This window comes from Chiloscyllium plagiosum, unplaced genomic scaffold (assembly GCF_037043375.1).
Source record: "Chiloscyllium plagiosum isolate Xiang-an unplaced genomic scaffold, Cpla_swu_hap1 HiC_scaffold_31, whole genome shotgun sequence".
Classification (NCBI taxonomy): domain Eukaryota; kingdom Metazoa; phylum Chordata; class Chondrichthyes; order Orectolobiformes; family Hemiscylliidae; genus Chiloscyllium; species Chiloscyllium plagiosum.
The window spans coordinates 41,273,284-41,285,945 of NW_028270169.1; the positions used below are offsets into that span (position 1 = coordinate 41,273,284).

The window sequence follows — 12,662 nt, forward strand, 5'->3', positions numbered from 1 at the left end:
AGTACAGGAGTTGGGAGGTCATGTTGCGGCTGTACAGGACATTGGTTAGGCCACTGTTAGAATATTGCGTGCAATTCTGGTCTCCTCCCTATCAGAAAGATGTTGTGAAACTTGAAAGGGTTCAGAAAAGATTTACAAGGATGTTGCCAGGGTTGGAGGATTTCAGCTATAGGGAGAGGCTGAATAGGCTGGGGGTGTTTTCCCTGGAGCATCGGAGGCTGAGGGGTGACCTTATAGAGGTTTACAAAATTATGAGGGGCATGGATAGGATAAATAGACAAAGTCTTTTCCCTGGGGTCGGGGAGTCCAGAACTAGAGGACATAGGTTTAGGGTGAGAGGGGCAAGATATAAAAGAGACCAAAGGGGCAACTTTTTCACGTAGAGGGTGGTACGTGTATGGAATGAGCTGCCAGAGGACGTGGTGGAGGCTGGTACAATTGCAACATTTAAGAGGCATTTGGATGGGTATATGAATAGGAAGGGTTTGGAGGGATATGGGCCGGGTGCTGGCAGGTGGGACTAGATTGGGTTGGGATATCTGGTCGGCATGGACAGGTTGGACCGAAGGGTCTATTTCCATGCTGTACATCTCTATGACTCTATCTAAGTATTTTTAAAATGTTTTGAGGGTTCCTACCTCTACCATCCTCTTTAGGCATTGAGTTCAGGTAACCACCACCCTCTGGGCAAAAAAGATTTTCCCTAAATCCTCTCTTAACCACCTTTTCCTTAACTTTAAAACTGTGACAAAAATAGAAATGGAAAATTTCACCGAGTCTGGCTGCATCTGTGGAGAGAAATCAAAGTTAACACTTTGGGTGGAGTAACCCTTCCTTTGAACTGTGCCCTCTGGTTACTGACCTCACTACTATGCGATAACGGTTCTCCCTATCTATCGTATGTATACCTCTTATGATTTTGATGTGGAGGTGCTAATGTTGGACTGGGGTGGACAAGTTAAAAATCACACAACACCAGATTATAGTCCAACGAGTTTGTTTGGAAGTACTAGCTTTCGCAGCACTGTTCCTTCATCAGGTAGCTGTGGAGCAGGATCATGTGACACAGAATTTATAGCAAAAGATCTTAGTCTTGTGCAACTGGAATAATATATTAAACAAACCTAGATTGCCATTCAGTCTTTCATCTTTTTGAGTGGGTTGCAGTTTTCAGTTCATTAATATGTAAATCCTAGAATTTCTTTCCAGTCACATTCTCAAGATAACAAGGTTTTATTAAAAAAGGTGACACCTCAGATCTGACAATGCATTAAGGTGTGAGGTTAGAATCTGTCTGTATCCCAGTCAGACCCTCCTAAGCCTTTTCTGCTCTAAGGAAAATAACTCCAGCCTTTTAGGTTTCTCATCATAGCTGAAATGCTCCAGCCCAAGAGCAAAATCTTTGGTGAATCCTGTGTGCAAAATCTCTGTCAGAACTACTCCCAAAGATCGATCTCTTGTATTCAGAGTTTCTCCTATAAAACCACTTTCTATGGTGGAGTCATTTTTGCTCTCATTCAGTTGGATTTTGTGACAAGGCTATGGGTTTCTTGTGGTGGCACCAGTGGTGTACAATTTTCACTTGGACATTCAGTTGCTGATGGCATATGACCTCTCATGGTTGTCCAATTACAGTAGAGATTCAAATCTCTATACCTATATATAAAACATGGCTTATTTCAGTTAGTTTATATGGAACACCAATTCTTTAATAACCTCAGTGCATTATCTCTGAAAAGGCACTCTTCTGTTTGCAAAATACCTACGTCCCATCCACAAGAATGAATTCGAGCTTCCAGTTGTCAGACACTTCAACACACCACCATTGTCCCTGGCCAACATCTCTGTCACAAACTTGCTGCAGTTCTCCAGCAAAGCTCAGGACAAGCTGGAAGAAAGGTATCTCATAAACAGTTGGGAACTCTGCAGCTTCTGGACTTAATATCCAGTTCAACAATTTTAGGACTTGAGCACTTTCTCCCATGTCCTTACCCCAACCCTCAAACACCAGGCCTTGGCATCACATGAACTGCTACCACATACAACCCATAGTCAGCTACTAATAAACCCAGTTGGCAGCTATTCATTCTCCTGGGCTGACCTTTACTCATTCCTTTAACTGTCCAACTGTTTTTCTCTTTCCTTGGGCTCTATCTCCACCTAACATTTACTCCTTCACTCCACCACCCACCCCCAGCCCCACCACCTGCTACCACCACCCTTTATGTTCTGCATAAATACCAGCTTTTTCCTGGCTACCATTAGTTCTTAAGAAGGGTTACAGAACTCAAAACATTAACTCTATTTTCTCTCCAAAGATGCTGCTGAGTTTTTCCAGCAATTTCTGTTTTGTTTCTGATTTCCAGTATCCACAGTTCTTTCTGGTTTTTGGGCCGCTGGGAAAAGTGGAAACTGAACCAATGGATCATGAAACATGCTGGGGCCAGTGTTCTTGCTATCCGTACAACTAGGAAAGGCAGAGTCATATTTGAGAAGATGTGATAAATCAAGTCAAGGACAAAGGGAAAGGTATTAATACATGAAATGGTAAATAGACTATGAGAGGAAGGGATAGAGATTATGAATTGAAGAATCAACCAACAAATAAGAGCAGAATATAAACAGTAAAAGGATAAATCTAAAGGCCCTGAATCTGAACGTATTTAGTATTTGAAACAGATGAACTTTAAGTGCAAACGAAAATGAGAAAGTACAATTTGGAAGCCAATACAGAGACATGACCACAGGGTGACATGGATTGGGACACGAAGCTTGAATGGTATAAGACATTTAGAAATTACTAGAAATAGGAAAGGTGGAGGGGTTGCACTGTTAGTTAATGATGGCATTTATAGTCATAGAGTCATAGAGATGTAGAGCATGGAAACAAACCCTTCGGTCCAACCCGTTCATGTCGACCAGATATCCCAACCCAATCTAGTCCCACCTGCTAGCACCCAGCCCATATTCCCTCCAAACCCTTCCTATTCATATACCCATGAATCCATTGCAGAAATAATAAAGGCAAGTGGTCATTTATGGAAGTGGTGTACAGGCCCATAACAGTAACCCCACAGAAGGGTGGATCATAAAGAGAAAAAAAAGGAGCTGAAATATTATCAAGGGTAGATGTGAAAGTGGATTTGAAGTTACAATCAGAATAGCTGTGACCTTATTGGATGGTGGAGTCGAGAGGCTTAATGGCCTATTCCTGCTTATAATTTGCATTTTAGTATGTATTGACTCCTTTCTATTCTTTGTATTCACTGCAGAATACGTTACTCTGTTACATGAAGGCTGAAGAACATATCTGTTTCCCCAATATTATTTTGTTGCTATAGCAGACATTTCTCCAATAGGGTGTCCCTCACAGAGAACCGACCCAAAGATTTTGATTTTGAATATCGTCAATTTTATACAATCTGTTATATGACATATGTTTTCTATAATTTATTGTCATTTACTATTGTATTTGCCTCTTGTTTTATGAGGAGAAAGTGAGGTCTGCAGATGCTGGAGATCAAAGTTGAAACTTTATTGCTGGAACAGCACAGCAGGTCAGGCAGCATCCAGGGAACAGGAGATTCGACGTTTCGGGCACAGGCCCTTCTTCAGGAATGAGCAGAGAGTGTTCAGCAGGAGAAGATAAAAGGTAGGGAGGAGGGACTTGGAGGAGGGGAGTTGGAAATGTGATAGGTGGAAAGAGGTCAAGGTGAGGGTGATAGGTCGGAGTAGGGTGGAGGCGGAGAGGTCAAGAAGAAGACTGCAGGTCAGGAAGGCGGTGCCGGGCTGGAAGGATCCGGCTGAGACAGGGTGGGGGGTGGGGGGAGGGGGGATGAAGAAACTGGTGAAGTCCAAGTTTTATGAAAACTATCAAAACACTGAACATGCCATAAAGCCATTTAACAAATTATTTTTCATATACATTTTACCCAACAGCTTTAGTAGAAGGTTCAGGCTCTCATCTCTATCCAGTTCATAAAATATTTAACTTGCTTCCAGAAGTAAGATCTGAGTATCAATAACAAGGCTATACTTTGTTTTTCTTTTCATTAAGAACATCAAAGATAATCATACTGAAACAAATTGCATTTGCTTTCTGGCATTGTTCATAATGGCTACTAATGTTTGTTCTTAGCTTTCAAATTTCACCTGTCAGCAACAATTCTCTGTTACCATGGTCTCTGCTAGGAAGCCATTGGTAGATGTTAAAATCAATCCCAATCTTTATACACTTTAAATTTTTAGAGATTACAAACTTTCATCTCTGAACCCAACAACCACAGAGTTTTAATCTGTATCTATTAGATGATCTAATAACTTGCCAGTTTATTGTATACTGATGCTGGGTATTAAAATTCAATTAATATGCAGGTCAGGGATGTATCCAAGCACTAATATGCATGATTATAGAACAGCAGATAAGCAACCTGATGGAAAAGGTGAGACTTTCTGTCAGCTGGTTGCCTCTGTAAAATTATTACCTAAAAGCAAGACATGGACATCATGAGTAAGGGCTTGATTACAAACTCATTAAACACCTCTGCTACAACTTGAAAGTGAATAAGAGGAAATAATGTTAAACATGGAATAAAAAATAAATGTGGAAGGGTGGAGTGAAAGATTTGATTTATGGGATCTTGATGCCCAAAGGTTGCGTGGGGTCACCATTTCCAATGGAAGTAAAGGAATGCGTCCCAAATCGAATCCTTAATGGATTGTAGGATGCTTTGTGAAACAGCTAGTACGAATAATTCTCGTATTTGACCTACATAGTTTGATGGAGTATGGTGATTAATGATCAATTGCAAAATGAACCCAATACTTTTCTGCTGTTGTCCAGTCCAAGGTATAGATGAATATCACAGCTACCTCAAAGGTTTCAAGTGGTGGATTTGATCAATGATTTCTGGTCTTTCTCAGTCAATTAACAGTGGCAATGCAAATTCATCTTAATTATACATGGACAGCAATGTAGGTGAGATATACCTACTGCAGGCTTCCCACTACTCCCCTTCTATTTTTCATCAGTTATTACAGGAACATTTGGCTCAGTCCTCACAATAGGAATCCTTTGTCCAAAATGTGGATAATGTATTTCTCCCAAGGGAACAATGGAAGATCATAGGAAGCAGTTCAGTGTACTGTTAACACTGAGCCTTCACACTGGGTATCAAGTGAATGCCAATGTACAGACAGCTCACCTGGAAATGACACATTATAATTGAATTATGTGATTGCAAAAACGAGGACAAGACAAATATAGCTGTGAAGGGTACTCTGAACCCTTGGGTGTCCCATCCCAGAAGCGACTTTTAATGTTCATTGTCTTTTGCAGAAAGTTGATTGTAAACTTCGCAGTCTAATCCACCTCTTTTTATTTGTAGCGTTATAAAAGGATGTCTTGTGGAATCGGTGGTTTGAACAAGAGGAAATGTTAGTGCAGGTTCCCTGTGTGCTAAATATCCTGAACACCAGATTGTCTTCTCTAACTTCCTCCTGAAGAGCAGTTCTCCTATAGCAAATGAATGGAATATTGGTCCCAATGGCAGTAGCACCCCATTCAAGGATGGGAAAAAAAATAGTTTTCCTCATAATATTCCTTGGACAAATCTGAAGCCTATGATTTGGAGAATGGTTTGTATTTATCATGAAAACAAGATGTGGAATCCAAAACCAATATTCAGTTATTGACAAGGTAAGCCCACAGATATTTAAAATACAATGTTGCAAATCTTCCAAAAGGAAGACAGTTGTTTCTGAAGCATAGCCTGTGGTTAGATATTTTGTAATTTATTTGAGCGACTCTGTCTCTGATACTAAACTGAAGCCAAACTCTAAAACATACAGAAGAATTGAGTATCTTGTGCTATTAGTATTCCCTTAGTCACTTTCTAATCTCTCTTTGTTTACAACGAATACAATGTATATCCCTCTGTGTTAAAAGTTAATGTGTCAGGGTATCCTTCACCCTACTGGGTTATAAAGAGTCAGTTGCACGCTAGATATTGCTGTCTCTTCCTTTATCAGTGTTTGTCCTGCACTGCCTCCTCCCAAGTCATTCTTAGAATGTTTTCATTAGTGCTCTCTTCTGTTTACACAGGTACCTACAAGCACGAGACTCTAAGTTGCATAACAGTCACTCCACATAAAGTTGAAACCTGACTTCTACTTCTAATATGGATGTCAAAAGATCAAACTTTCCCTTAACAATCAGTCAGGAAACATTTGAGGAATTGAAACTTGCCTTCACACCTAGCTGAACCTCTCCAAGGGCATCTAAATACCCATTTCCTCACATGCACCCTGACTTTTATTCTCCCCTGCCCTGGACCCAACATACTCCAATTTTCCCGACTCCCAATCCTCCTACATCTGACATTCCCTTGAACCCACTCCATGGTTCCCTCCACAACTACCTGACACTCCCTGAACTCACTTAATGACACCCTACAACTTCCATCCACCTTGCACCTAATCCTCGTATCACTTCACTTGCCCCACATACTCCCCTACTTTTAGTCACTGTCAAAGTGGCTAAAGGGGATCTTTCAAGCATAGAATATGTCAACCGCTACTATAAAAGTGGCCATCATTTCAGCACTGATCTACTTCATTGCTGCCTGGACTGGACTACACTGCTTTGACAGGAAAGGTCCCCGGCCCAGACGTTTGGCTGGTAAAAAATGGTAAGTGGGTGACATTTAGTCTGATCTGGGTCAGAAATAGGGAATCTGTTGACAGAAAGAAGGAACCAATGGATTCACATAAATCAGCTTAAAACAAAGAGTAGTTAGACAAATAGCTTCATTTTGGGTCAGCAGAATATGGTGATCACATGATTAGTTAGTGGATATTATTGAGAATTAAATGGTACATAGCCCCAGTAGCATGAATGAGCAAAGGAAATGGAAAATTAGGACTCTTGGCAGTTTTAAGTCCTACTCAGATTGTAGGAAAGAAACATACAAAAAAAACCGGAAGTAAATGGATCCATAGAAAACAGAATACTAACAAACAATGCGATGCTTAGTGACACAAGCAGAAAGAGGAACAAATCCTTTATGCTGTGCTTGAGCAACTGTGAGCTATACAACAAAATTGGGGTGACTTTGAAAGTATTATTATGCTAATTAAGTGGTGTTCAATTAACACAGTTCCAACATAACATCATGGTGAGAAATGTAATAGAAATGTTTGCCGCCCCTCTTGACTGGGCTCAGACACTATTTTACTATTATACTGGCACATTGTAATAAGAATATAGCAAAGAAAGTTAATTACATAAAAGTCACTTTCTGTCTCTTCTTTTCCAAAAGCATTAAATTCTTTCACTGCTAGAGGAACCATGTGTTTTCCAAGAATTAAATGAATTGTAAATATCTTCTATGTCATTGCTGAGGCAAGTAAGATCAATTGGCTTGTAAGCCCAACGTAACAAACATTTTTCTGCTGTGATTTCCATCTTAAGAGAGCTTTTAAACTCTTAAGTTTGCAAATTTTAAATTAGAAATGTTCTATTGAAGTTTCTTTTCTTTAAAATGTCTGCAAAATCAGAACTACACAATTGTGATAACTTACTTGGATTTTGTAGATGATAGTCAGGTTTCAAAGTCAGGAAATAAATTGCTCACCATAGAAACCCTAATATCTGACCTGTTGTTCGAGCCACAGTACTTATATAGTTGGCCCAGATCAATTTCTGGTAAACAGCAACCTTCGGAATGTTAGTTGGAGATTCAGCGATGGCAATGTCAATCGGAAACAGCTAGATTTTCCTTTAAAAAGATGGAGAAATTACAAGAAAGGGTTCAGGATGTAATTATTAAGGTTCAAAAGGAAGATATAGGATTGTTTCATGGAGTACATAGTTAAAGTTCCCCCCGTTATGCATACTTTGGCCACATTTCCTAAGGTCAAAACTGATCAATCTTGGTGAAACCGCATGACATGTAAACTGTAATGATATCCTTTCAGAATACATGTAATAAGCCTAGGTTGAAAAGCATGTTTGAGCCTAATCTATGAAGAATTATTTATTTTGTTATCAATTTCTTACAGTCACTGAAAAGTCAAAGTCTTTTCTGTAAATCTTCACATCCCAATCTGTGCCTCCTGTACCTTCAGATTTACAAGGAAATTCATTTCTCAATAAATAATTTCATAAATCACTTTGAAGCATTGTTGACCACTAAGACAATTACCAGTGAATACACATTTTGAGTGTTACAGTAATTGCAAGATCATCATCATTAATCAGACTGCTCAGTGATACTACCAGCTGGGATGGAAGTAGTCCCTCAATATTCTTTGAGCATAAATATCACCCTCCTTCAGTTGCATTTCAGGGAAAATACACACAATTAAAATAATTACCACACAATACAAGTGATTGCACCATGAACACAGAATACTAAACATAATTGCCCTCTTCTTTTAAACTGGTTACGAATTACAAACTGATTCTAAGCCTAACCAGGTATATAGAAACAGGAAAATTATACATTTAATTCACAATAAAACATATCAAACACAAGAAAAGTGGACATATTTGCATATATATTAAGTATATAAGTAATTAATATACATTAAGTACCAGTTTTATACACTTAATACAATGAAAGAGTCATGTTTATCTGTAGCAAAGCACAACAGCCATTATTTAGACTCATACTTGCAATTTAAAAAAAAATATTTTGGTGGCAAATTCCTTAAACTCTACGCTGATAATTTTGCAGTTCATGAAACAGGACAAATAACCTTAAATCTCACTAGTCAATGATGTTGAAGGATTATTAACATGTAGACTGAGAAAAATTGCAAATTAGTGAATTTATTACCAAATTTGGAAAAACAAAGATATAGCAATAAAGAAAGATTGGACAAAGAGTGAAAATAAAAAGGTCAAAAGAGAAATTCTTGATAAAAATCTTCAACAGCAATTAAAACCTGAAAAAATGAAACTTCATAATAGTAACTTTTCAATGTCTGAGAGATTGTTTATTGTAGACTGAAATAGATAACATTTAATTTTCCATGTTGCAATTCAAGTGATCAGAAATGATTCAGTCAGCCCATGAATATTTTGCTTATGAGAAAGTGATTCAATTAATCTAAGTCCATGCTCTTTCTCTGCCCTTTCCCCCACCCACTTCATAGTCTTTAAAATGTTCTTTTTTGAAATATTTATCCAATTCCTTTTCAAAAGTTGTCATCGAATGTGCTTCTATCACAATTTCAGACTGTATTCCAAGCCATAACTTGCTGCTATTTTTTGCTGGGTTGCAAGAACTTTTCACCTGCACTCATCAAGACAAACATAAGGCTGCCAAATTTTAAATGACCACAACAATTATGGCCAGATGATAGTGAAGGTTTGAATATATGTACAAACACATTCAAAACATCTTCTTCCCCACTGTTATCAGACTTTTGAATGGACCTCTCAAATGTTAATTTTGATCTCTCTCTCTCTGCACCTTCCATGCAGCTGTATTCTGTTATCCTAAAGCACTATGTATGATACTATCTGCCTATATTGCAAGCAAAACAACACTTTTCACTGTACTTCAGCATGTGACAACAATAAATCAAAATAAATTAAACTCGAAATTTCCAGACAGGATACTACAAACTGTTAAACTCCTAAATGAGGAATGATGAACTTGCTCCTCTGTATTCACCTATCTCCTCAGTTGTTTGCAACAAGGTTTTGGTTTAAAAGAATTTTTGTAGGTATCTTTCAAACAGACCACAAACAATGTTTTAAAAGCAGCAAATTTAACCACGTTTTTTTGAACTAACAAAATGCATTTTTTATTAATCATTAAATAAGCAAAATTAATTAGTCAATATGCATATGCACATAGATTAGAAATAGGATCACATATGGAGGACTTGTTTTTTAATTGCAAAACATTTTCTTTGATTTAATTTCAGAAATCTTCTTATCTTATGGTCATAGCTAATTCTAAAGGGTAAAAACTAGTTGACTCATTGGATGAATCCATATAGCAAAAAAAATAAATCTTTTGTGTCAGGCATGAGGATATTCATGACCATTTGTCTTGATCATAATTTTGAGGGTTTGATGGTAACTTTCTGATGCTCCTTGTGTCTGGGGTTAGCATGCTGAAGACTCCAACGAGGAGAAAGTGAGGACTGCAGATGCTGGAGATCAGAGTCAAGAGTGCGGTGCTGGAAAAGCACAGCCGGTCATCCGAGGAGCAGGAGAATTGACATTTCGGGCACAAGCCCTTCTTCAGGAATGAAGTTTGTGGGTCGGGGCTGAGCGATAAATGGGAGGAGGGGGGCGGGATTGGGGGGAGGTAGCTGGGAAAGCGATAGGTGGACGAAGGTGATAGGGTCAGAGAGGACAGTGATGGACAGGTCTGGAGGGCGGTGCCAAGTTGGAGGCTTGGGACTGGGATAATTTGGGGGGAGGGTACATGAGAAAGCTGTTGAAATCCATATTTATCCCATGTGGTTGCAGGGTACCAAGGCTGAATATGAGGCATTCCTCCTCCAGGCATCGGGTGGTAACAGTTTGGCAGTGGAGGAGGCCCAGGACCTGCATGTCCTTGATGGAGTGGGAGGTGGAGTTGAAATGTTCAGCTACGGGGTGGTGGGTGTGGGTAGCCCAGAGATGTTCTCTGAAACAATCTGCAAGAAGGCGTCCTGCCTCTCCGATGTAGAGGAGACCACCCTGGGTGCAACTGATGTAGTAGGTGACATTGGTAGATGCGCAGGTAAATTTCTAATGGATGTGGAAGGATCCCTTGGGGCCTTGGATGGATGTGAGATGAGTAGTGTGGGTGCAGGTTTTGCACTTCCTGCAGTGGCAGGGAAAGGTGCCAGGAGTGGGGAGTGCTGTAATGGGGGTGTGGATCTGACGAGGGAGTCGCGGAGGGAATGGTCTTTTCAGGACGCTGATAGAGGTGGGAAGTGACATATATCTCTGGTGGTCCTGTTTGGAGGGAAGTATATGAAAGTTGCTTAGCTTACATTCTTTTATGTCCAATGCAGTGGAGAAATACAGTTTGTCGAGAGCATGTATCCTTCTGAGGATGTAGAAATACAGAGGTCAGCCGCAGGTCTGGGAAAGTGTGGCTCTGAGCTGGGACAGGACTAACTGCAGGTAGAGTAGATGGTGGCGCATGGCTGATAGCGTGGAGTGGAAGATACAGAAAGACAATCATTGTTGAGGGTTTTGGATTTGTAATATGCACTGTATATCCTGTTCAGGTCCAAATTATGTTGGTCTAAATGTGGTCCAGAGTCCATGTGGAATCAGGTGGTTCCGTAGGCAGGTACTGAGGAAGGAGATGTGCCTGTGGTAGCGAGTCTGCTTGAGAACATGGCTGAAATGCTTCAGGGCAGAGGAGAGGACTTGGGGAGTACAGTGAGAGGGAATCATTGAGATCCTTGTCGAGAGAGGAGAACTTCTTCAAGGTAGGCATCTTTGGAAGAGACTTCGCAGCACGGTTGAAATCAACTAGGAGTAAGTGAGGACTACAGAAGCTGAGATCAGAGTCAAGAGTATGGTGCTGGAAAAGCACAGTTGGTCAGGCAGTATCCGAGGAGCAGGAGAATTGATGTTTCGGGTTTCCTCATACCTTCCAGAACCTTCTGGCCTCTAGAACTGCCCAGACATCATTAGCCATGTGGCTGCTCCTTCCATGACTGCTGGGGCTGTCAATGATGTCACGTCCGCCCCTGACACCGCCGCATGGCCTGCAGCCACTGCCAACCACACCAGCTCCGAGTTCGCCATCCACCCAACCACCTCCATGACTGTGAGAAGACTACTGCCACAGGATCCATTGGCGCCGTTAGATTCACCAGCACAGGCGTGATACCTACCTCGAATGTCACTTCCACCCCCATGGTTGCCACCACGGCAGTCACTTCTGTCCTGCTGAAAAGCTCTATCGTTGATGACACATCCGCCACCAGTGATGTCAGCAACCAAGTACCCAACAGTAACGTTGCCCTTGCCACCCATGCCGTCACTTCTGCCCCATTAACACATCCATAAGCACTACTTCTGCCCCCTTTGTGAGCGTTACTTCCTTTGGTGATGTCATTCCTGACCCTACAACCACACCCACTCAAGCAATTGTCTCTGCCCCTACCTCGAACTCCAGCCCCACTCCAGGTCCTAGCTCCCATCCCTGCCATGCCTTCACCATTCCCCTGACCTCTCACTCGCTGAGGATGAATGTTTAGTCCTCAGTAAAGGCCTCACCTTTATCCCTCTACGGTCACAGATTAATGAGTTTGATACACGTTGCAACTCAAACGTGTCTTCCGCCGCCCCCACCTTCCCGTCTACTTTTTTAACAAAGACACCCACCCACCGAGGAGCCTTTCTCCTGCCTCCAACACACCCTATCCAACTGGACACCCTGTGCTGGCCTGCTAACCACCCTTGCCCTCTTCATTTCAAACTGCCACTCTGATATCGACTGCCTCAACCTGTTCAATCGCCTCACCACTCCAACCTCTTGTCCTCTCAATGCACAACCCTCCACTCCAACCTCACCATCAAACCTGCAGTTAAGGGAGATGCAGTAGTAGTGTGGCGCACTGACCTCTACACTGCTGAAGCCAGGCGCCAACTCGCAGACACCCACTCCTTCTGCCCCCTTGATCACGACCTC

General features: G+C 41.0%; 1 long non-coding RNA gene across 1 annotated transcript in view; it reads right to left on the reverse strand.

Moving 5' to 3' along the window:
- Positions 1–7,654: 7,654 nt before the first annotated feature.
- The window catches only part of LOC148141913 (uncharacterized), a 76,216-nt gene continuing 71,208 nt past the window's right edge, over positions 7,655–12,662 (reverse strand). Inside the window, exon 3 of the long non-coding RNA XR_015752385.1 lies at positions 7,655–7,778. This is a non-coding gene — a long non-coding RNA (uncharacterized LOC148141913). The remainder of the gene's footprint in view (positions 7,779–12,662) is intronic.